The sequence below is a fragment of the Mus musculus genome, chromosome 18, assembly GCF_000001635.26.
Source record: "Mus musculus strain C57BL/6J chromosome 18, GRCm38.p6 C57BL/6J".
Lineage (NCBI taxonomy): Eukaryota > Metazoa > Chordata > Mammalia > Rodentia > Muridae > Mus > Mus musculus.
The window spans coordinates 64,793,157-64,819,697 of NC_000084.6; the positions used below are offsets into that span (position 1 = coordinate 64,793,157).

The following is a 26,541-nucleotide window of genomic DNA, read 5'->3' on the forward strand; positions in this document are numbered from 1 at the left end:
AAATTGCCCACTATCTAAGTTATTTGATAATGGCAACATAGAAGGCACTTAAACTTGAACAATAAGCACCTCTCAGGGTGCCAGAGGTCACCATGTGCAAGACCAAGGTGCCAGCAAATCCAGTTTCTAGTGGAGGTTTCCTTCCTGGTTCGTGTCCTCATGGCTTAGAGAGGAGAAAGAGTGGGCGCCTGTCCACTGGGTATTCTTTTGAGGCATTAATTTTATCACAGGGGCTCCATCCTTATGAACTAATTGTCCCCAAAGGCCCCACCTCCCAGTACCTTCACCCTGAGGCAAGGCTTCAACTGTGAATTTGGGGAAACCCCAAACTACTTTCTGGCCTATGTGCATATTTGATTGGTGTTCTGCTTCCTCTTTTCCTTGTATTTATTTATTTATTTGAGAATCTCACATATGCGTACTTAGATCACCTCCCCTCACCTCTTCAATAAATAACTCACAGCCGTTTCCTCCAGTTATCAAATGTCCTTCTCGAGCATTCGTCTTGAATGCCCATCTACTGTTCTACCCAGGGCCATAAACTCTCTGCGTATGCGTTCAGGTTGCTCGCCTTTGGTAAATAAGGACCCGAACATCCTCATACATCAAAACGTGCCCCTAGATCTGTTATTCTGTTGAGAAAAATTCTAATGAGTAGAATTCCTGGGGCTTCCGCTGGGGTAACACTCTTTTTCTTGAATTGTTTCTTCCTTTAACATGTGAGCTACTCTCACTTCTAGGAACTCACTGTCACTTCCATAATTGGTTCTTAACATGACCCTTTTTCTTTTCTTCTGTATGTAGACGGTTATTAAAGTCATACAGCCTGGGAAGATAGGCTAGAAGTATGTAAAGTTCTAGAAAAAAAAAGAAAATATTAATTTAAAGAATAAATAATTATTCCTAACAAAATAGACACAAAAATCAATAAAGGCTTTTTTTTTTCAATTTTAAAGATAATTTTATTTTAAAGTTTTAAACGTACATAAAATATGTGACTAAAAGTAAATAAATATCTGTCTGTATGCTATTTATACCAATATTGTTTGAGTAAACTCAGGCACTTCCCTACTTAAATATATATTGACTTGTGCAGACGTAGTAAAGGTTGTCTAAATGGTCAATAAAGCATCTAATATCATCTTCTCATTTCAGCACTATATGTAAAAGGAAAACATAATATTTTAGTGTTGTTAAAAGTATTAATTTACGCCGGGAGGTGGTGGCGCATTCCTTTAATCCCAGCACTTGGGAGGCAGAGGCAGGCAGATTTCTGAGTTCGAGGCCAGCCTGGTCTACAAAGTGAGTTCCAGGACAGCCAAGACTATACAGAGAAACCCTGTCTCGAAAAACAAACAAACAAAAAAATTAATTTACCTAACAGAGTTTCAGAAAAATGCATAATTTTTAAAGAAGAGAAACACTGTCAAAGTAATAACTCTCTTCGATTAGAAAGCAGATCATTAGCAGCATTGATGCAGCTAAAACTCTCATCGCTTACTTTTATAAAACATGACACGAGGCTCGCATCCCTTCAGAAAGATGAGAGAGCACTCATAAAAAAAAGAGCCACAGGAGATGGCTCTACCTGAAAATCAACTTTGTTTTAGTAGCAAAATAACACACTGGAATTTGCCCTAAAATACAAGCATAGAACAACAGAGCAGAATAGACATGTAACGAGTTCTCAACCTGTGTGCAAAGCTATGATGTAAGAAACCAAGCAAATGGAGGGGCTAGGTAGTTAGATCCTCCTAAGGGTCCCTGTGCCTGGATGAGAAGAGTTCATTTGAACCCACCCTTCTCATGGGTGATGTTACTGACCTAAATGCTCTTTTTAATTTCTAAAGGTGAGTAAGATAGAACACAGAAAGAAATAAGCAAAACAAGTGATCAGTACACATGTTTTTTGAGCAATGAAAGTCCCTGCCAAGAAGATTTCTAAACAAACTATTATGTGTTTGTTCCCTCTAAAGAAGGGCTTTGGTTGCATATTTCAGGAGATGTTCATTTCTTCCCTTATGAGAGATATTCCTGATGCTCTCTCTGTGTAGGTAATAGGTCTTTATGGGGGTGCAGCAGTTCATCTTGATCATCATTACAATAGGATTTAGAATCACCCTGGCAGATAAGACTTGGGGTCTATCCCTTGAAGATGTTTCCAGAGAAGCTTAACTATGGATGGAAGGCCTTCTGTGAATGTGGGCAGACCATTCCCTAGAGGGTATGAAGCTGAGTGCAAGCCTTTATCTCTCACCGAATCCTGGCTGTGGGTGTGATGTGACCTGCTTCCTAAAGCTCCTGCTACCATGCTTTCCTGCCATGATGATCTGTGATCCTCCTGAATCCGGAGGCAAAATTAATATCTCCTTCCTTAACTAGCTTGTGTCGGGCGATTTGTAATAGCAATGATAGAAGTAATAGCTTGATACAGAAGATGTTGTGTTTTAAATACATATAGAGAACTGGGCATAGAAAAAAAACTCCTGTTTGGAAAGCCCTTTCTTTCTTTCTTTCTTTCTTTCTTTCTTGCTTTCTTGCTTTCTTGCTTTCTTGCTTTCTTGCTTTCTTGCTTTCTTGCTTTCTTGCTTTCTTGCTTTCTTGCTTTCTTTCTTTCTTTTTCCCTTTCTTACAGTGAGCATTTCCTGAGTGTGTCTATCTTTAAATCTGGACTTTCATATTCTGTTCTCTGTAGGATGTGCTTTCTATAAATTTATCCTCTGTTCAAATTAGAATTCCTCTGTATCTATGCAACCTCAAAAATGTCACTTCTAAGACAAGCCACCAAATTCATTAAGATAAGTCCAATCCATCAAACATTCTAGCTCATGTGCACAGCCGAGTACTGAAAATTTCTAAGTGTGAAATCACTAGGCCAGAAAATACATACATTTAAAATTTTATGAAGATTTTCAAAATTGTTCTGGTCTTTTACCCATACTTTACAGAATAAAACTATCTGCCTTAGCTCATGCTTCCAAAATGACACAGTATTAATCGAGTGGCTTATAAACAATAGGCATACTTCTCACTGTTGTGGAAGGTGAAGTTCAAGATCAGGGTGTCAATATGGTAGGGTTCTGGTGAGAGCCCTCTCTTGATTATAGACTGCTGCTTTCTCATAGTACCTTTGCATCATGGGAAATAGGATGGGGGGGTACTATAAGACAGTGTTCACTGGAACACTAATCACACTGTGAGGGCTCTACTCTCGAGCAGCAGTCACCCCTTAGTAACATCCCCTTGCAGGATAGGATTACAACATGTGAACCTGAAGAGATACAAACGTTTGGTCTGTGATAATCTCATGGATTAGAGATGTGTTTGGTTTCTTTGTAAAACCTCCAGACAAGAGAGTAGTGTTGGTGGTGATCACTGTGTGAAGAAAAGCTTTAGGTCGCTAGGACTCGGTAGAGCAAGTGGCCAAGACGTGCTTGTCTCAGTCATCACCCCAGCGAGGCATTAATAACATCCTGTGTCAGGGTCCGGGGTATGGTTTAGCAGTGGCACACGTGAAGCCATGGGTTCAGTCCTCTAACACTGCAAAATAAAACAGGATATGCCACGTTGTCAACTTGTACAGAGAACTGTCAAAACTGAACAGGCATTTTCGGAGAACAACTTTGAAAATCTTCATAAATTTTTAAATGTACCCTATTTTCTGGCCTAGCGATTTCACACTTAAGAAACTTTCAGTACATGGCTGTACACATGCTCCAAGATGCATATTGAGGGATATACATCCTGGCACAGTTTGGTAGAACAGCAAAGCTAAAAGAACACAAATGTCTACTGGTCAAACAAGTAAGGACTATGCCATAGAATAATGCCCAAAATTTACAAAGATGTCATAATGTGAGCTAGAGAAATGGTCCAGCCATTAAGAGTGATTGCTGCCCAACCAGAGGGACAGAATTAGGTTCAAAGCATCCGCATCAGATGGATTACAAACACCTGTAAACCCCGCTTCAGGGAATTAGATGTTTTCCTCTAGCCTCCGTGAGTATCTGCATATCTCTATGTGCAAAATATAAAATATACCACAGAAATATAAAATAAATTCTAAAATAGAGACAGAATGTGATGATGCTACATGTTGAAAATAAAGTAAAGTTTTAAAAGAGAATATTAGTAATAATATAATGATACATATTTTGATTTATAAAGATTCCCAGTACGGATAAGAAAAAAAAACCTACAAAGTTATATTCATAGACAGTTCTTCTATTTAAAAAAAAAAAAGAAAGCTTAAACCGTAGGAGTGTATATGAAATACAGATGGTATAGGTTGAGTTATACACAATGCATGGGGGGGGGGGGGTTAGCAGAAATGCACGCATGGTAACAGGTTGAGGGATTAACCGTGCACAGCTGAGTTGAATGTGAACTAGAACCTGCTTTTTAATTCCCTTCTATTTTGTTTCATTCTTTAAAGAGGCCCACATCTGCCGGGTGTGGTGGTGCACGCCTTTAATCCCAGCACTCGGGAGGCAGAGGCGGGCGGATTTCTGAGTTCGAGGCCAGCCTGGTCTACAAAGTGAGTTCCAGGACAGCCAGGGATATACAGAGAAACCCTGTCTCGAAAAAAAAAAAGGCCCACATCCACATGGCAATTGCATGAACTTCAGTTTATATCTAACCTAGGACATTTGGGGTGACCTGAGTGCCCTTCTGATCCTGTCAGAGGAGGAGGGAATGTGCTTTGTCTTCAGACGGCCACTTCTTGAGGGCAGCCCCAGCCAGGCTCCTACACTCCAAGGTCAGTCTTTCTTGTACCCAGTCTCATCGCTCCATCAGTAAGGAGGTTTCCAGCAGACCACCTCTAGCTCTGATACCTTGTGATCCTTGGGGATTTTTATTTTCTCCTACAAGGCTATAGGAAAGACGATTTAGTCAGGCTAGCAGATATGTATTGAGTATGTTCAAATGCTGACTTTCCTCTCCATGTCTGTGTGTCTTGGACAAGTTCTTTAGACTAAGTTTGAATTTCTTTCTTATAAAATGGAGCTAAGAATGCCAACCACCGACTGAAACTGCTAAGAGCTAAAAGAACTTAAACTCATTACAGTGTCTACACAGAGTGGAATGTGTGCCCTCCAGCAGGGCAGTGAGGTCACACACATCATTGTGGGTGGATTTTAAAAGTTGAACTCACTTTAAACACTTAGCAAATATTCCCCCACTTACAGAAGCCTGTTCACAAATGCATTTGATTTCTGAACAACACTCTGTTACTGTGGGCAGCCATTAGCTTCTCCATTATATAGGGAAGACAGCCAAGGCTCAGGGTGGCAGCTAGGGTCAAATGAACAGAACTTGTGGTGCCAGAATTTAAGCACACCAGCCACAGTTTATTTTACAAACCACTTGACACATTCTCTGTTAGCTACTGTGTGCCTTAGCTTGGGTTTTATTGCTGTGAAGAGACACCATGACCAAGGCAACTCGTATAAAATCAAACATTTAACTGGGACTGGCTTACAGTTTAGAGGTTTAGTCCATTATTACCATGTCAGGAAGCATGGCAGCATCCAGGCAGACATGGTGCTGGAGAAGCCAAGCATTCAACGTCTTGATCTGAAGGCAGCCAGGAGGAGGTTCTCTTCCACCCTGGGCAAAGCTTAAATAGGAGACCTCAATGTCTACCCCTACAGTGACACACTTCTTCCAACAAGGCCACACCTATTCCAACAAAGCCACACCTCCTAATAGTGCCTCTCTCCATGGACCACACCTCACATAAGGGTGAGATGAATCAGGCCCGTTCGGAGGAACCACCAGGGCTGCAAAGGGTACAGGCTGTTGCCAGCTCTTGAGAACTGATATCTGAATCCATGCTTGTCACTTAGTATGGTATAATGTAGGGTAGTTACTGACACCTCATTGCCTCAGTTTCTCCATTTATAAGAAGGCAAACACAAAGTTTATTTGGAGGCCAGTAATGCAAAAGGACTTCACAGGAACATCACCTTGATAAATCCATCTCTATCATGGCCAATCTTTAGACCAGGAGGCCTTGAGTCCCAACTTCTCCAGAAGGATGAGCTCAAGTTTTAAAGCTGACCCCATAACTAGCTGAGCACAAGGTATGATGATCTCTGTCACCTTAACCTGTAACCCTCAGTAATAAAGGAGATCACAGATGCCGAACACATCATATTTTCATAAACAGAGAATTCTTACTCCCTAGTGGCCCAAACCCTAGTATTTGATAGACTAGCATTCTCAGGATGATGGCTGGATCCAGATGGTCAAGGTATCCCCATATTTCTCTATATTTTCTTTATATCTTATGTTGGTCCTGATTGATGTGGTTTTTTTTCAAATGCTATGACTATTTTAACACTATTGGTATTATTATGATTTAAAATGAAATGTGGTCCACAGGCTGGGATGGTGCTGGAGATGGACTGAGAGTTCTATGTCTTAATCTACAGGCCACAGAGACCTTAAAGCCCACCTCCACAGTGATGCACTTTCTTCAACAAGGCCACACCTCCTAATAGTGCCACTCCCCATAGGCCAGGCTTTTAAACACATGAGTCTATGGGAGCTATTCCTATTCAAATCATGAGAGGTAAGGGGAGGGGGAGGGGGAGGAGGAGGGAGAGGGAGAGACAGGAGGGACAAAAACAGGATAGCTCTACAGATCCACCTTAGTGTCTTAGTTAGGGTTTTACTGCTCTGAACAGATACCATGACCTAAACAACTATTATAAGGACACGATTTAATTGGGGCTGGCTTACAGGTTCAGCGGTTCATTATCATCAAAGCAGGAACATGGCAACATCCAGGCAGGCATGGTGCAGGAGAATTCTAGGTGTTCATCTGAAGGCTGCTGGCAGAATACACATTTAAAGTTGTAGATAAGAAATCCCTGGTTGTTAGAGAGTTGGGCCAATAAAACAGCATCAGGTACTTAACATCAGAACATCAGGAGGAAAGATGAACTAACCAGTCCCCACCACAGTGATTGAAAGAGGACCTAGCTAAAGGAGGTAGCTCACTGAGACTAGCTCTTTGGGGACATCTCATCCCTGGTCTCTTCTTGTTTGTTTTTCTGCATTCTGTCCACTGTGAAGTGAAGAGACTCCACAGCCACACATCCACACCACCACAATGTTCTTTGTAAGCCTATGGGACTAAGCAACTGTGTGATGAACTCTGAAACCATGAACTGTACAAACCCTTCCCCACTTAGGTAGTTTCTCTCAGGTATTTGACAAAAGAACAATAAAAGTAATGAATAGTAACACAATTCTGGCCTCACCTAGGATATGGACTTTGCTTTCTGGACAGCTTGATGAGACGATTACCCCTTCTGAAGGACAGTCCCTAAGGTGTTTCAGACAGCAGCCTCTTCCATCACTACCCAAAACAATGGGAGCACAGACCAACATTCACCAAGGTAGAGTTTTGTCAACTTAGCATGAACTAGCGTCATCTGGGAAGAAGAAATTTCAGTTGAGGAATTGACTGTAGGCAACCCTATGGGGATTTCTCATCACTAATTATTGATATGGGCGTGCCCAGCCCATTGTTAGCGGTGCCACCCCTGGGCAGATGGCCTGTTGGAGTCTCATCAGATATAGTAACCACACGTAAGAGTAGGTCCTATGCCTAGCAGGAGATGGCTAACACAAAACAAACTCAATGGCAGTTTTGTAGACTTCTTGTCTCATGCTAATTTGTTTGGACATTTTTCCAATTATTGGTCCTTTGCTTGTATATTATGATTTTTGATTACAATATTATGATTATGGGTCTCATTTATGTGTGTTTCTTGTTTGTTTGTTTGTTTTAATTCTGATTGTTTTGTTTGTTCATTCGCCTGTTTGCTTTCTAAGGAGAAAGAAAGAATGTAGATTTGAGTGGGTGGTGAGAGGGATCTGGGATGAGTTGGGTAAGGGGGACTATGATCTGAATACATTGTATGGAAAAATGTTTTCAATAAAAAGCTGCATGGTTTAAAAAAATAATGGCAGAGGAAACTTTCAACATGAAGACCCAAAATCTAATAGAAAGGTACCCATTTTTATGAAGAATAGATACGCCTGTAAGTAATGTGTTGGGACCTCGGGATAATGGTCTGGGGAGAGAGCCCAGCCCGGTCTGTTCAGATCATTTTGGCACTTGCAGTGTTTCTTGTTCCTGGGACCGGGCCAGAACCCCGTCGGTGATAAGGGCTGCACACTCTACTGTAAGACACACTAAAGGGAAGAATTTCTTCATAGCCAGTCCTACTTACAAAGGAAGAGGAAGGGCTGAATAACATTTCAGTGTTTTAGGATTGACTCTGAGACAAAGGGATTCCAGGTTCTGTGGACAGGACAGAAGCTTTGCACGTGGTGGTATTTTTGTCAGCCACCCCTCTCCATATAAAAAAGAGTTCTTCCCAAGGTAACATATTTTAATGTACCCATTAAAAATATGGTCTACAATTTTTTTCTCAGCTTGGATGAAGAGTCACAATTTGAACTAGAGCTTTAGCAAATTGCACCCTGTCATTAAAGGGCTATAGAAATAAGGTCCCCTTCTTCTTCATGGTGTGTTTCTTAATACCTGTCTTTTCCAGATTTAAGTCCTGGGCTAAGTCACTAAGAAGGTGGAGGAGAGTGACCTCAGGGTACCTCTCACCCTCTTAAGGCAGATCACTGCACAAATAACCTAGCAACAGAGTAGACAGAAGGGCAGCTGAAAACAAAACCAGTTTTAATTTGTAAGAAAGAAATACTATTGGAAAAGGGAAGTTCTCAGTGCTCTGCAAAGTTTTACACTGTGGTAAGGCTCAGAGTGCTACAGGAAGCACTTCAGGATCAGAGCCAGTCCTGTTTATTAGTAATCTGTTTTCTCACATGTAGCAGGCCATGCTTGCCTTGGCTCTGTGGGTCAGGTGGCCAGCTCTGCCAGAAGAGATTTGGAAGCACTTCTACAATGAGCATCACATGGGTGCCTGTAGGGTAGAGAGGAGCTGCCCTGCTGCATGAGTTAGGAGACCTGATGGGATGATGGCTTCTCCTAATATCTGGACAAAACAAAGTTTGAGACTTAGCTGACAGTAGGGTAGAGCCTGCATCCAAAGCTCACTGGATACCTCTGGGGATACTCCACGTGCAAATGTCATAGGAAAATCTATTATTTCATACAATTGATTTGTACTAATGAAAATAATTTCAAATAGAATAATTAACTGGGCAATGATCCAAAGAAACACAGGAAAGAAAAGTAATAAAGAAATGGAAGGCCGAGAAAACATTCAGTTGAAGGTACATTATCAAGCAAGTTGCCAATGCATGGACAAGAGGAGTCTCTTTCCTCCAGGGAACTCTCAAAGGGTATAGATTGTAAACTTTAGAGTGATCTCTCAAAAAAGCATGGGTGCTAGGGAAGCTATCCAAGCTTCTAAACATGACCCTGGAATTGGTGATGTCTTGGCACTTCTTCCAGCTCAAAGGTGAGGTGTAGTAGATCTGACATTCAGAGAAGTCCTGGGTCAAAGAGGTAGGTGCTGGCAACTGGAAGTCAGCTTGCTGGATACTGACGTGGCCAGTAAAGAAGGGATACTAGTGGACCAAAAGTTTTAAAGTCAGTGTCTAGGACACCAGATAATCCAACAAGAGATATCCTATCAAAAGGGATATGATCTTTATGTGTGTCTTAGTTAGGGTTTTACTGCTGTGCCCAGATACCATGACCAAAGCAACTCTTATAAGGAAAACATTTAATTGGGTCTGGCTTACAGGTTCAGAGGTTCAGTCCATTATCATCAAGGCAGGAGCATGACGTTGTCCAGGTAGGCATGGCACAGGAGGAGCTGAATGTTCTACATCTTCAACTGAAGGCTGCTAGCAGAATACTCACTTCCAAGCATCTCTCTTGGCAGAGCTGGCCACCTAGATCACAGACCCAAGGGTCTTGTAACCCACACCCACAGTGACACACCTACTCCAACAGGGCCACACCTTCTAATAGTGCCACTCCCTGGGACAGGCATATACAAACCATCACAATGTGTAATTACCAACATACATCTCTCTCTCTCTCTCTCTCTCTCTCTCTCTCTGTCACACACACACACACACACACAGGCACACACACACAGACACACACACACACACACACATACACACGACATATATGTATGACACACATCATAATGAAACCCTGAAACCCCAGAAGAGAGCAGCATAGTCACCAGGCATGCCACAGCCAAGCTCATGGACAGAGTTTATCGATCCCGGCATACCTTCTAAAGAGACTAAGTCAGTTTCACTAGCAAGCAACTCTAGTTCCAGAATCTCAACAGATAAGCCGGGACTGAGTGGATTGCTAATATGTGTCAGAGTTGTTCCTATGGAGACTTTGCCTGAAGGCTGATCCTGTGATCCATTGATGTCTACTATAAGCAGGTGCAAGGAAGAGAGCTGTTTTTCTTATATTCTATGTTTGCTGTCGGGCTTCAATGTGTTCATGAAGGTGGTTTGAAAGTTTATCAATAGTCATGAAAAGTGATTTTTTAAAAGCATGTCTAACCATCTCAACCTTTAAGGTTAGATTGTTTCTGTCTTCCTATATCATACTTTAATTCTCTCTCTCTCTCTCTCTCTCTCTCTCTCTCTCTCTCTCTCTGTGTGTGTGTGTGTGTGTGTAGTGTTTATGAGTGATTCAGCACAAACTCCCTGAGTAATAATAATTACTTCATTACTTAATTGAGGTATTAATTAATTAGGATCTATTATCAAATATTATTTGTTTTAATGTTTCTTTTTTATTAATTCCACAAAGAAATGGAAGCATTTTTCTACAAGAATTAAATTAACTACTCAATACTTCCTTTCTCAATTCTTTGGTAGCAATTGGTAAGATATGGGCTGATCATGGGCCAGCAAGATGGCTCAGAAGAATATAAAAACATTCTTTAAGGTTTTTTAATTTGGGTGTGTATTGGGTATGTGCCTAGAGACAGAGTCTCTCTTGGTTCTTCTAAGCAGTGCCTAGATGGCCCGTGAGCTTCTGGCTGATTCTCGGTCTCTGGTTCCTGTCTCATCATAGAAGAGCTCCAATTCCAGAGACATACCACCACAGCCGGATTTTTACGTGAATCTCAGGAACTGAACCAAGGTTGTTGGGTTTACACAGCCAGTGTTTCTGCCAACTGAGCCATCTCCCTGGTCCTGAAAATGCGTTTAAAATAAACATGTTTAGGAACTGTGGAATGTTAGATGAAGGACTCGAATACCTAAGAAACTTTGGCAGATAATAATAACAAAGAGTAATGAAGAGACTAGTGAGAGGAAATAATGAAAGGCAGTGTTTAAAAAGATAATGACTGAGAACGCTGCACAACTGTAAATAAAACCTTACATCAAAAGCATTTGCTCTATCAACTGTGGTTAAACAGAAGCAAAAGGACACCAAAAATAGCACAAGGAAAGAGCAGAATACAAATTCCAGAGGGCAGGATCTCGGGAGCTACCAGCGAGAAAAAGCAATCTGGCTACCTTACCTAAAAAGTCATAAACCCACAGCCTCAGCCTTCCCAGAAGCAGGAGCAGATGCTAAGGGACCCACAGAACTCATTTCACAGTGGCAGGGCTGATACAGACAACCAGGAAAGAATGAGGCCAAACCAGGGCCCCGGGAATTCACTGTCCACCAACATTCAGGACAAAAGGATATGCCTCAGCCAGAAGTGATGGGATTCCAAAGAGATACCATAAGAAAAGTGAGTAAAATCAGTAACATAGTCTGGGTGTATCATTGGTTTTTACATTTGTATTTCAAGTTTTTAAAAGATAAAATTAAAATCTTAGAGATAGGAGCAGCCTACGAGATGGCTCAGCTGATAGAGGCACTTGAGCCTCTATAATTAATAAACATAATCTGGGTTCCATATCCAGGACTCACATGGTAGAAGGAAAGAAAAGAGGCTTACAGGTTGACCTTTGACCTCCACACACACTGTGATATACATGTATATAATTACCAATATGGATATATGCAGTGGTTCAGTAAGGCATTATTCATAGTTGTCAGATTGGAAACAAGGTAGGTATTAATACATAAACAGACAAAAAATGTAATATATTCATACCATAAGGCATTATTCAGAGGAAAAGGAGACTGAACTTTTACTAGTGTATATGAATGTTAAAGGTGTATTAAATAAAAAAAGGCAGATCCAAGAGAGAATATAAATAATGTATGGTTTCGTTTATTCATTTATATGAAGTTCAAGTACGGACAAGACTTATTTTGCATTAGTAAGTTCTGCCTCAGAGAGGGTATTTACTGGGAAAGGTCACAGGGGATCCATGCATAGGGCAAATGTTCCTCCTTGACCTTTTACAATCCACTGAGCTATAGCCTTAAAGTTTTGTGAAAATTATATACCAATTTAAAAAAAAAACCTCTACCATTACAGAGAAATTATGGAAGATATAAAAAGCACCCTCAATAAAGATCCCATGGCTGGTTCTTTTGAACTCATGGTCACTAATAACCAAATACCAAAGAGTTATGATAATGAAGACATGGGAATATAAGAAAAAAAACAGTAAGTGACCTTTATTTTATGTCTTCGGAAGCCAGGAAAGAATATTTCAGATTAGAAGCAAAAGCAAGGGCATTCAAATTAAGGAAGCTCTGAGAACAAAAGCGAATCAGCCGACATTTAAAGTATAACTTCAGAAAATTCAACCAAAGAATGGAGAACAAAGGTCATTTCCTGGAAATCAGAACAAGGAACAAAGAGATGTAAAATTAGGAAGAAACATACAATTAGAAGATGCGTTTAAAAGATGTATCATCTGAGTCGGGAACTCTTGGTGCCAGAGGTTCCCAGAAGGTCTCAGAACTTGGAAAGGAAGAAGTACATTTTAGTGTTTCCTAACTTCTAACAGATACACGGTGTTGCTTCTGTTGAGATATAAGCACAAAGCACAGTCTTTGCAACACTGTCAACTCATATAGTTCACAGATATTTTAAGCCTCAGAGCAGTGGTTGCCAGCCACTCAGCAGTATTTTTATAGCAGGAAGTATTGAACTTTTTGCTGGGCCTGATCATTTAAGCACACATAAGTCACTATAGTCTTGTGTGTGTGTGTATAATTTTTAGACAGTCTCATGTAGCCTAGGCTGCACTCAAACTCACTGTGTTCCCACGGATGACTTTGAATGTCTGATCCTCCTACTTCCATCTCCAAACCACCAGCATTGCAGGAATGTACTTTACCCCATCCTGGTTCAGGTAGCTCTGAGTATTAAACCCACGGCTTCATAATGCTACGTAAGTACTCCTCATGCGAGCCACATCCAGCACTATCTCTCAATGTCTTCATCTCTTGCACTTCAACAGGAATGCTCTCTTTCACAAATGTATTACGCATCTTGCTTTTTTACTTTCAAAGTCATATTGTGACATCGGGCAAGGTGATGAATGGTACAACCCTCACCCACCCCACCCTGTGTGTGAGGCAAGAGGATCATGGGCTTAAGTTCAGGTTTCCATGGCTAGTGTAAGCAACATGGAAAGACCCTCTCTATATAAAAAGTTACTCTTCATAATACAAAAAAACACCGGGCGGTGGTGGTGCATGCCTTTAATCCCATCACTTGGGAGGCAGAGGCAGGTGGATTTCTGGGTTCGAGGCCAGCCTGCTCTACAGAGTGAGTTCTAGGACAGCCAGGGCTACACAGAGAAACCCTGTCTCAAAAACAAACAAACATAATACAAAAAAAAAAACACCTACAAGAATATTTGATCTGAAAATTGCAGATTCTAGAGAGAACAGAAGATATCAGAGAAATTTTGATTAAGAAATAAAAAGGGGAAACTTTCTAGAAATGAGGGGCCCAGGAGGGACTTCCACATGCTCAGGACAATAAGGAAAATATCTACATTAGAGTTTAGTATCATGAAGTTGATGAACCTGTGTGACAAGGAAAGCCCCCTGCCCACCAAAATAAATATCCTCAAAAGACAGAAAAGAGTATATTTAAAAACTGGATAACACAATACCACCAGACTCCTCAAGCAAGCCCTGGAACAACTCTAGAAATCACAGGGAAAGAGAACAAAGCCTGTGAATTGAGAAGAAAAGCTAGTACAACCCAGGACTTTCTTTCAGTCAAGTCATTCATCTTAACTATAGTGTGTTTAAAAGAAGAAAAATCCCAAAGAAGCATGGGGCATGGGACCCAGCAGAGCAGCAATGCAGCATGGGAGAAGGTGAAGATCACGGGACCCAGCAGAGCAGAACTATACTGTGAAGAAGAAACCTCATACTGACTAAAGGGCCAAGAATAAGTGATGGAGGGCTCAGCTCTAAATGAGGCATTTATATAACCCCCTCCAAAACTCAGGCAATATCACAGAAGATGGGAGGAAAAACTACAAGAGCCAGAAGACTAGGCGGCACACAACAAAAGTTGTGTTCTATTCAGGCCGTGGACTCACGAACTCACAGCAATGCTTATCAGCACAAAGTTCAGCTGCTAACATTTCATCACGGATGGGGGAGGTTCCCATGAGGCCTCACCCCTCCAGAGGGCCTGTTGCCAACTAATGATTGCTGGGGGAGAGGTTAGTATCCCCCCCCACACACTGATAAGTTGCTTATGCTCCTGAAAATAGCCTCCCTCCTGCGCCTCAACAAGTAACTCTAAACTCAGGAGTCACACCCAAACTGCCACAAGAGTTGGAGGAAGAAGAAGGGTTTCAGGGAAGGGTGAGGAAGATGAGGGAGGAGAGTTGGGGTGAACATAACTAAAATTCATTATGTACATATATAAATGTGTGAAAATTAAATTATGTGAAATATGGGAGTAAGTACTAAAAGGAATGTCTAGAAGAATGGCTGAAGGACTATTATTTTTGAGGCAATAAATAGCAGGACAGGGTTTCTCAGCCTTGCTACTATCAATCCATTCCCAACTCATGTATTGGACATAATCCCTGCATTCATGTGAAGGCTATTTGGAGGTGGGACTTTTGGGTGATGATCAAGACTAGATGAGGTCATGAGGTTGGACTCCCCGATGACCTTAATGGCTTTACAAGAAGGAGGGGGGAGACGTGAGCTAGAACTCTTGTTCTGTCTTGACACATGCTGCCTTGTACCATGTTATGTTGCAACAAGAAGGCCCAAGGATCTTTCGGCACCTCTTTGGACTTTCCAGACTTCAGAACTGTGAGCCAAATATATTTCTTTAGATATTTACTGGTTTTGAGTAATCCGTTATAGTGTCAGAAGTTGGGTGAAGCCACCTACTGTAATAAAATCGAACACTATATTTGAAAACTCAATAGAACTCACAGAGAGCAATGATAGTCAATTAGAGGATACACTGTTTAAAATGATACTGTTCAGCCTGACCGGCACACACCTATAATTCCAGTAACTGAGAGGTTTACAACAGCCAGAAAAAAAAAAAAACCCATGAAATTATCTAAGAATGAGTCTCAAAGATGAACAAGACTAAAATGGACCCTTACAATGCACATGGATCTTACAATATACCTCAGGGTTGGTCAGGGGCTTCCAGTATTTGTGCCAAGTGCTGGGATTACAGTTGGGTCCCATGATCACACACCTAAACACAACCATAATTACAGCTGGGTCCTATGATCACGCACCTAAGCATAAGGAGGACCACTCATGGAAAGAGAGAACTTCATGAAGAAGAAAGTTCTTCCTGAAGTAATTTGTAAGGTAAATCGAGTTCTAATAATTCCCAAAGAATTTTTGACTGGGTTTGACAAGCTTGTCTAAAAGAATAAAGAGAAGAGGAAAAGTCTGGGCACAGAGAAGTAACAGAGGAGAATAGAGATGAATGTCATCACACATGGAGCTCAGTAGAGCTGAAATGGTACAATGCCCAGAGAAGATAGACTGTTTTCTAAACAGTCCTAGAAGAAGCACTTTCCTTATGAGATGCAATCTCTGCCTCATACTCAGCTCCAGAAGTTGGGCAGAGCCCATTCCTCTATCCCACCTGTTTGGGAAGCTAAAATTCAAGGATTGCTTAAGCCCAGATGTTTCGGGCCAGCCTGGATAACAACTTTGTGTACGAAAAAGAAAATTCAGCAGTAGGAATATATACAAAACCTTCAATCTGGCCAAGTTTGGTAGTGCATGCTTGTAATCCCAGCACTCGGGAGACCAAGGAAGAGCTGGAGACCAGCCAACTACTCAGACAAACAAACAGAAAAGATCTTAAATATTGTTGGCAAGGATATAGAAAGAATCTTTTTTGTAGTTTTCCATTTTTATGTCTATGGATATTTGTCCTGTATGTATGTATGTATGTATGTATGTATGTATGTATGTATGTATGCACACCATATGCATACCTAGTACCTGAGTAGCCCAAAAGCTTGGATGCCTGGGAGCAGAGTTACAGACAGTTGTGAGCAGCTATGTGGGTGCTGGGAATCAAACTCTGGTTTTCTGAAAGAGCAGCCATGCTCTAACCCACTAAGCCACTGATCCAGCCCCAGGAAGAAATGTTAAGAGATTAAAAACACAAGCTAGGCATAGTGGCACAAGCCTGTGATCCCAGAACTCAGGAGGTGTAGACCAGAGAGATCAGCTATTCAAGGTCAGTCTCTACCATGTGGTGAATTTGAGGCCAGTCTAGGCTACATAAGACTCCCATCTCAAAAGCCAAACAAAAGCTTGAAGAAATCATAAAGCATAAACCAGGATGGAAATAATTGGTCAATCTTACTAAAATAAAATGTAAGACTTAAAACCACAGTCACCATATATAGATTAAAATCAAGCCCGTCAGGAATAGGAGGCTCAGGATGTATACAAGCGGCACAGGAATAATCTTCAGTGTATTTTAACTCTCACAAATCAATAAGATAAGAATAAACTTCCAATTTCCGTGCCCTGATTTCTATCTTCTCTCCTGCCATGCCCCTGCCAAACCCACAGCACTCCTTGTAAAAAAATGTCTGCAAAATGACAGGAGATAAAGTTTGCCTTCAACCCTCTACACTCTCATCAAAAGCACACTTCCTGTTCTAGTCAGACTGTCTATCTATCTATCTATCTATCTATCTATCTATCTATCTATCTATCTCTATATCTACCATCTATCTATCTATCTATCTATCTATCTATCTATCTAATCTATCTATCTATCTATCATCTATCTATCATCTATCTATCTATCTATCTATCTATCATCTATCTATCTATCTATCTATCTATCTATCTATCTCTATATCTACCATCTATCTATCTATCTATCTATCTATCTATATCTATATCTATATCTATATATATGCTTAAAGTTATATATCTTTATATATTCAACATATATTGATCTTTAAAATAATGACAACCAAACCACACATAAGATGCTGAGAATCCAGTGCTTGGTCCTTGAGGCTGGATGCCTCAACTGCCAGAGTGGTCCCAGAATAGCTGTCTCTCAGTGCACAGAGGGGGATACCTTCATCGTCATAACCTGGTACTGGAGACCAGGGATGCTCCTGGAGAGCCGCTCGTCCCTGTTGCAGAAGGAAAGCTTGGAGATGCTGATCCTGCTTCCCGTGAAGGAGTCAGCAGTGGCAGCAACAACAGGGTAAATCAAGTCCCTGGGGAGAGGGAAGGTCAAGGGAGCAGAAGGTGAGAATAAACCCCCTTCCGAAGAACACCTTCTCATCTAGGCTGATACCCGACAGTGCTGCCAGCCATCGCGGTGGGCTTTCTGATGTCAATAGAGGCAGGCAGGACAATTCTGCAGATGATGCTCCCCTATGGAAGCCATTCTAATGTGTGTCAATTTAAATTAAAACCAACCATTATGTTTTTTAAACTCCCGCCCCCCCAGCTTTACTGATTATTAACCAATAGCACCAAACTAATGAATTCCTTCACTGAAATGCCTTCTCAGATTGCATGTTCATTTTTGCAGCTACCTATGAAACCTCTTGGTCAAAGGAGGAAGCCAATGGAAGGAAGATGCCTAGCAACAGCAGAAGGGTGGGATGCGGATGGTTTCCAAGTAACTGGCAGCATCCACCATGTGAGCAGCCATGTTTTCCATAGTCCTTCCTACAGACCCCACCCTGGCTGAGATTTAGTGGAACCAGGGAGTAACCCCAGCATCTCCACTTGAAGCCACCTTGAGGAAGCTGTCAGGCAGCGCTCACACTACACTCAGCAAGTACAGTGCTAGTGAGTCTCTTCTCAGAGCGAAGAGAAACATGTTCTGCATGATGGGCCACCATTTGAACTATGGCTCCCTTGTTGCTAACTCCAGGTAGTCTGTCATGGGAAGGTTTCTTTTTCCCCCAGAGGCGTCCATCTGTCACAAATCATGATGCGCACATGCCTCTTGGGTTGTGTGGGAGAGCCTTCACTGCTTTTGTGTGTGTGTGTTGCATGTATATGCATTGCTATGGGGTTGTCTACTAGCGCACAGCCAACCTAACAGGGGTCATTCTTATTAATCAGCACACCGAGCCAAATCAGTGTCCTTTTTTTTTTTTTCAAAACACTGGAATGGTAAACATTGAGAATAAGTGTTTATTTTGGGGATATATGAAGTGACTCCCCCCCCAGGAGGTCACTTTAACTACCAAACTGAAAATGCACTGCGCACCCCAAGACAGAGCAATATGATAAACCCTTGGAAGACTGACCACTAAGATCATTAAATGTTGAAATGGCTGGATTAGGGCTATGAAGCTGATTTTACAGGACCCCAATGGGATCCTTTCAACCCTTCAAATTTAGGGCAAAAGGAATGACCAACTACTAACTATACACCCATGAGTCTTTCCAAATTCATGAGTCTAAGAACACTACAAATAATATTGGTTGACTTGGGGCTGGCGAGATGGCTCAGCGGGTAAGAGCACTGATTGCTCTTCTGAAGGTCCTGAGTTCAAATCCCAGCAACCACATGGTGGCTCACAACCACCCGTAATGAGATCTGACACCCTCTTCTGGTAAGTCTGAAGAAAGCTACAGTGAACTTATTTATAATAATAAATAAATCTTTGGGCCAGAGCAAGTGGGACAGACCGGAGCAAGTGGGGTTGACCAGAGCGAGGGGAGGTCGTTTGATTTCAAAATGTTTAGGTGTCAAAGCAGATTAGCAAACTCTTGTACAAGCTGCATAAAGCATATAAACTTGGGACTTAGTGATTTACACACACACACACACACACACACACACACGGAGGGAGGGAGAGAGAGAGAGAGAGAGAGAGAGAGAGCAATGTTTAAAGCCAATTCAATGAATATGGAAACATTACCTCTTTATTTATAACCCATGTCAAATGAACTAAAAGTTGTGTAAACTAAAATAACACAGAACACACTATTGTCTTTGTTACTAAGATCTCCCTGCTGTCAACATTGTGCCCCACATCTATAATATTTGTTCTCTCTCTCTGTCTCTCTGTCTCTCTGTCTCTCTGTCTCTCTGTCTCTCTCTCTCTCTCTTTCTCTCTCTCTCTCACACACGCACACACACACACACACTTCTGAGAAATTTGTACGGTACATACCTCATTATCCATTATTCCCTAGCACTAGAGTGTATATTTCAAAGGGATGGAACAACCTGTTATGTAACTGCAATACAGTTATCAAATTGACATATTTGGGTTGGCTCAATATTCCAACCACCCAATGTTCCAATTTTTCAGCTAACCCAATAGTGTCTTTCATGATACTTCCTCCCTCCTTTCCTCTGGAGGACCAGTCTAGAGTCTGTTGTTTCTTGTCTCCTTTATGTCTCTCCAGCCTCCTTCAGTCTGGAGTGCCTCTGCATCTGTCCTTTGTCTTCTGGTTGTAACTGTCTTTAAGAATATAGACTCTCCTCCCTTTTATAAATAGGAGATCCTTCATTTTGGCTCCTGTAATATTTCTTTGGAATTATATTGAGATCATAAGTGCTTCGAGCTGGAATACTGCAGAGGTGTGTGTGATAGCTATTCTTGGTTGTCAACTTGAGAAGACAAAAACCTCAACTGAAGAATTGCCTCCCATCAAATTGGCCTGAAGGTGTGTCTGTGGGGCATTGTCTTGTTAGTTCACTGATGTGTGAGGTCCCATCCCAGTGAGGGTGATACTGCCTTGGGCAACTGGTCCTGAGTTATATATGAAAGCTGGTTAAGCATAAGGAAGAGAGCAAGCTAGTAAGCAGCATTCCTCCATGGTCTCTGCTTTGGTTTGTGCCTTGAGCTCCTGCCCTGGCTTCTCTTGATGATAGACTGTAACCCTTTCATCCCCAAGTTGGTTTGTGATGATGTTTATCACTGCAACAGCAAGCAAACAGAACATCATACAAGATGCCTGTCTGGCCCTTGTTAGTGATGCTAATTGGATCATTCAGTTGAGGTCTTTTCTGATTTTTCTACACTATACTGGCTGCTTTGTCCCTTCTTTATAGTGACAATGACATGTGTAGACCACACAAATATGCTAATCCTAATCAACACATCCTCCTGGACATAGCACCCATTTACAATCCTTGCCAAATAATGGTTTTCTTAGCTCTAACACCCTTCATATTTACAGTGAGTCCATATCCTTGGTAAGCAAGAACTAGCCTTTCTAATATAATAATTACTGTCTTGGCTAGGGTCTCTATTGCTGTGATAAAATACTGTGACCAAAAGCAACTGGGTGAAGAATTTATTTGATCTTATAGTTTCACATTGATTATTGAAAGAAGTCAAGACAAAAACTCACACAGTGCAGGAACCTGAAGGCAGAAGTTGATGCAGAGGTCATGGAGGGGTGCTGCTTACTGACTTGCTCCCCATGCCTTGCTTTCTTATATACCCCAGAACCACTTACCCAGGGATGGCACCACCTACAATGGAATGTACCTTCCCACATCAGTCACTTATTAAGAAAATGCACTACAGATTTGCCTACAGGCTGTGTCAAGTTAGCATAATAACTACCTATTATCTATCTATATATCATCTGTTATCTATCATCTATCCTTTCCCTATCAACTCTCTACTTACCATCTGTATAAAATTATTAATATATATATATATATATATGTATTTAATGAACTGTTATTGTGATAATAATTTTGGCATTATTAAGTGCCTCAAAGCCACTCCTGTGTCCTGACAGTCAACGCATGACTTGCTGAACACTTCCTGAGATGTATTCCAGGCCAACAGTGCTCTCAGACCCAGGAAGTTTCATTCTTAGAGCCTCAAGAGGCTGTGTACTCAGAGAGCACCCATCATTCTCATAATTTCAGTACAAGAACCCCTTGGGCTCCTGGGACCCACGGCAGCCAAGTATGTTGCTGGGTGTATGTCATCTTTCATTTTCTCCCTTATATTCCCAGATTTACTCTCTCGTTTCTTTATCTTTTGCATAAGATCCTTCTAGCCTGGATCATAAGAGCTAATGTGCTCATCTAGGCTAATTCTCATTCATTGAAAAACAAAATGAAGTTAGATCTCTGGGCTACTTCTGTTTACTGTCTGCCTTAAGATTTATACCCCATGTATTCCTAGGCATTGGCTCTTACATGTCCATGTTGGACCTAGAGTTCAAAGATCTCAAATGTTCCCAAGAAGGCTCTTCCTCAATCCTTCCCAGAGGGAACAATACAGAAGACTGCTCCCATAAGTGTCAAATTTGAGTGTTTTCAAACCACTTTCAGCTTCTGCCATTCCCTAAGTGACTCAGAACACAGAATACCATTACACTAGCCATTAGCACTCTTGGGGTGCTTGCTTACATGCCAGATGTTTATCTCTGACTCATCCCAGGGATTAGGATAACACTTGTGGTCTTCAATTCTTCCAGAGGTCAGAAATAAAATGGCCAAGTCCCCCATCATAATTCACATCATTGCCTGGGGACGAAGACCAGATCTCAACTTGAACAAAGTTGATTCTCCACTACATACTTGGCAGCATCATTGAGTACTGCCATTCAGTCATTGCTTTCTGGATGACAGAAGCAAGAGAACCATTTCTCATGTAAACAACACTCCCTCCTCTGCACCAGTGAGTTCATCATGCTTTCTCTGGGTCGCTGGTCAGGTCTACAAGACAGAACGGAGCACAGCTGTTGCTGGAAGAGCAAATTCTAGGGAGGCAATGATCCAGGAGTGCCAGAAAACACATGGCTGAAGATCCCGTTATTCCACAATTAGACTGTAAAATGGATATGGTGACACAACCAGGACACAAGTTCTAGTTTACCTGTGCTTGCAGACCTTAAGCTTTAAGTGCCATCAAAGTACAGTCTACTGAGTTACTAGAAGTCACGTGTTCACTGACAGCTCATGGGATGAAGCAATATCAGGTGTGCGTGACATTAGGGAGATGAACAGACAAAAAGACTTGTCTCCTTTCAACATAAACAAAAACAGAGGGCGAGCTTTCCTGACTGGCAATGCTGTGTGTGTATGGTCCCACTGTGTGTCAAATGCCATCCCTGACCCTTGACCCCTGACCCCTGGCTCTGTTGTCTTGACCCTTCCTGAACCCTTTCCTGTATTAGCCCTGTGCACGTGAGGTGACATTGTGCACCCCTCCTCTGTAACATGTTCGAATGGCTAGTGTAATAGTAGTCTGTGTGTTCAGTGAGTCCTGTTAGGGGATGGCAGAAGCATAAATTGGTTTGAAAACACTCAAATTTGATGTTTATGGGAACAGTCTTGTATATTGTTTCCTCTTGGAAATCTTGGGGAGGATCCCTCTAGGGATATGCAAGATCCATAAACTGTAGGTCCAACCTGGACATATAAGAGCCAATGCCTAGGCACACATATGGGGTATAAATCTTAGGGCAGACAGTAAACAGTAGGCTCTTAGGCACAGACATGGTGAACAATAACAATTATGCTACTTTTCCTGTGGATAGATAGGAGCTAGGCCAGGGCCAGCCAGCATTTCTTTTTCTGTCTGTTTCATTTTGTTTCATTTAGAAACAACAACAACAACAAAACAATGAAACAAACAAACAAAAACCCATGTTCTCGCTGTGTAACCCAACTCAGCCCTCTGCTCACAATCGTTTTGGCTCAACTACTCAAGAGCTAAGATTATAGGCATGCATATTCTCCATGCCTGGCAAAGAAAAAAAAAAGAGAAAAAAGAAAAAAAGAAAAATAGAAAGAAAGAACAGGAAGAGATGGGGCTGCCCATTGGGTAGATCTTCTTGTTGAACTTGTTTGAACAGGACAGGGAGCAGCTCTTCTCAGTCTAAATCTTTACTGGCAAATTGCTAGAACTCAATGGAATGAATTTTTAAGTTTATTTTAAAGCCAAACCTTTTATCTTTTAAAAAATATTTATCTATCTATCTATCTATCTATCTATCTATCTATCTATCTATCTATCTATTTATTTATTTAATGTATGTGAGTACAGTGTAGCTGTATAGATGGTTGTGAGCCTTCACGTGGTTGCTAGGAATTGAATTATAGGACCCGGAAAAATTTTGTACTGCCCCTCCCTCCCCACTAAAAAAAAAACCTACTGTTCACTCTGTGAAATTTTAGAGTAGTTATGATTGCAACTTGCTTTGTGATCTGGGAATATATTTAGTTAAAGTCTTCTAGAAGCAAGAGGGTGGAATAATAGGAAATTCCTCCTCAGAGCTAAAGAGTGCAGAGTGTTTAACAAGAGATCATAGCCTTATGGGTAATTGTTTAACTTGTTTAACTTGTTTAAACAGCTTTCAAGGACACTCAAAATTTTTTACTATTCCCAGAAAATATTCTCCCACTGTATCTGATGACAGGAGGGAATGTTTAGTCGTACAAAGAAAAAGAAACTGAAAAAACAAAAAGTAGGCCCATTTCAGAAATATTTACTCAAATTTTCAAGACAACAAAATTTATGTGGTTTGGCAAAATGAGCTTCACTTAAATTTTTTTTAAATTTTGACCAGAATAGAAGAATAGAAGATTTCATTTTCTCCCTAGTATGTAACCTACACTTGGGAGCCTGGTATTAAAGATATGAGTTCTTCCAAAGGGGAGCCAATTCTAATTCACATTTCTGTTGCTGTCATAAAATATTCTGACTAATAGCAACTTAGAGAAGGAGAGGTTTGCTTTCTCTTACTTCCAGGTACCAGTGAGTTATTTGGGAAAATCAAGGCAGGAGCCTGAAGCAGAAACCATGAAGCAACACTGCTTACTGGCATGGTCTCTGGCTTGCTCAGCTAGCTTTTCTATATAGCACAGCCTAGGAATGGTGCTGCCCACAGTGGGCTGAACTCTGGGTCCTCCCCAAGCAATCGTCAAATCTCTCACAGATATAAACCAAAGGCCCAACCGGTCCAGGTGATTTGTTAATTGAGGTTCTCTATCAAGCATAAAAGTTAACTGAGACAACTTGTAAAATGTCTGGTCATTATACCGTGTTTTCTGTTGTTTAAACTTATTTCCACTCCATTAGAGTACACAGTGGAGCATGTTTCTACCACTCTAAGAACATTAGTAAGGGAAAAAAATGTATGAAAAATAAAGCTTAGGCCGAGGAGCAACCTCAGTTAGCAAAGCGGTTCCCTGCTGGTATGAGAGCCTGAGCTGATCTCCAAAACCCATGAGAAAAAGGCAGGTGTGGTGGCTTACACTTATAATCCCAGCTCGGGGGAGATAGTGGCCTGCAGACCTTGGGGCTCACTGAGCAGCCTGCCTTGCCTATCTGGCAAGTTTCAGGCCAATAACAGATCCTGTCTCAAAGCACAAGAAATGTGGACAACAACAGAAAGTGTCCTTTAGCATATACATGCATTTACATGTGTCCACATTCACAATAGAAGTGTGAATGTACACTCGAGCACACACACAAACACCTCCCCTCCCCAAGTAGATGGATGGATAGATAGATAGATAGATAGATAGATAGATAGATAGATAGATAGATAGATAGATAGATAGATAGAGATTAGATAAAGCTTGGGTTATAATCTTCTATGTAGATTTTTTTTAAGTGTACCTGAAAACCTTACCTTTAGTGGTAATGGTCTCTTCTGTTAAATGTTCAAAACTTAGAGTCTTCTAGATTTGGATTAAAGTATTGCCTTCTAGCCCTCATCTTTCTTATGCCCAGCCTAAAGACAGGCATCTCACAATGCTCCTACACCATTTTTATCTCCTCTGGCAGAAAAGCAAGCCATTCTTTTCCCTGACTGTTCACTATTTAGACTTGTAATTACTTAAATTCATTTTCACATATCCATGACTTGTTTTCTCAAATAAGATGAGCTCCTCAAAAGCATGATGCAGGCGTTACACAGACACCTGTCGTTCTACTAAGATTAAGTTCTACCCCATCCTCTGCCCTCCATGCATCTTCTTGACGTGGAATACAAACACATCACCTGCTTCCATGTCCACTGTGTCTTAGCTTCATGCCACAAAAAACTATTTTTTTAATTTTTTATTAGATATTTTCTTTATTTACATTTCAAATGCTATCCCGAAAGTTCCCTGACCATCATTGGGAAGAGAGGCCCTGTGGTCTTGCAAACTTTATATGCCCCAGGACAGGGGAATGCCAGGGCCAAGAAGTGGGAGTGGGTGGGTAGGGGAGTGGGGGGGAGGGGGGAGACTGTACAAATAACTATTTTTGTTAGGTTTTCTTGTCTCAATGTGCTTATCTTAATTACATAAACCTAAGACAGCAATGCTGCTGCTTATTTAATTCTAGACTTTGGGTTTGGAGCATAAGGTTGAAGAGACAGATCATTGAGTGCTAGAAAATTTTCTCCTTATGCTAATTGTACAAGTTTGGAACGAGTGTCTGGAAGAGTACAATCTTAAAACACTTTCCTTCCCAGCTGGAAGTCAATATCAAGTTATCCACAGTCTGGGCCACCTCCAGAACAGAATGGATACCAGATACCAGCTAAATTGAGAAGTGCCAACAGAAAATAAGCAGCCACAAAGGAACCTGTCTGTACCCCAGGTTTTGTTTGGCTGATTTGCTTTGGTTTTGTCTCTACAATTCATGCTGAAAACATGGCTCACTCTCTCTTTCATTAGCCAGTCACACAATGCTTACGCATCTCTAGGAGTCTTGCGTTTCTGTAACTAGAACCCAGAAAGTCATCCCAGCCTTCAGCTGTTGCCCTTCCCAGAATCCAGAAAGGCATCCCAACTTCCAGCCATTGCCCTTCCCAGAATCCAGAAAGGCATCCCAACTTCCAGCCATTGCCCTTCCCAGAATCCAGAAAGGCATCCAAGCCTCCAGCCATTGCCCTTCCCAGAACCCAGAAGGGCATCCCAGCCTCTAACCATTGCCCAGTACTTGCTCACCATGTTGCCTAGTTTTTGCCAACTTGATGAATACCTAGACAACCTGGAAAGGGAGTCTTGGCTGAGGACCCACCTCTATCAGATTGGACTTTGGGCATGTTTGTGGATCAGTTTTCTTGATTGCTGATTGATGTGGGTGGACTCAGTTCGCCATGGTCTCTACCATCCCTGAGGAGATGACCCTGGGGTCTATAAGAAAGCATGCATTGCAAGAGAGCAAGCAACACTCTTCCATGATCTCTGTTTCAGTTCA

At 41.4% G+C, this 26,541-nt stretch overlaps 1 long non-coding RNA gene across 1 annotated transcript; it reads right to left on the bottom strand.

Moving 5' to 3' along the window:
* Positions 1-6,713: 6,713 nt before the first annotated feature.
* Gm29860 lies at positions 6,714-9,770 on the bottom strand. The gene is made up of 3 exons (XR_386289.3): positions 9,742-9,770; positions 7,272-7,445; positions 6,714-6,836 (listed from the first exon to the last, which is right to left on the bottom strand). It is a non-coding gene; the product is annotated as a predicted gene, 29860 (long non-coding RNA).
* Between the last annotated feature and the right edge of the window lie 16,771 nt (positions 9,771-26,541).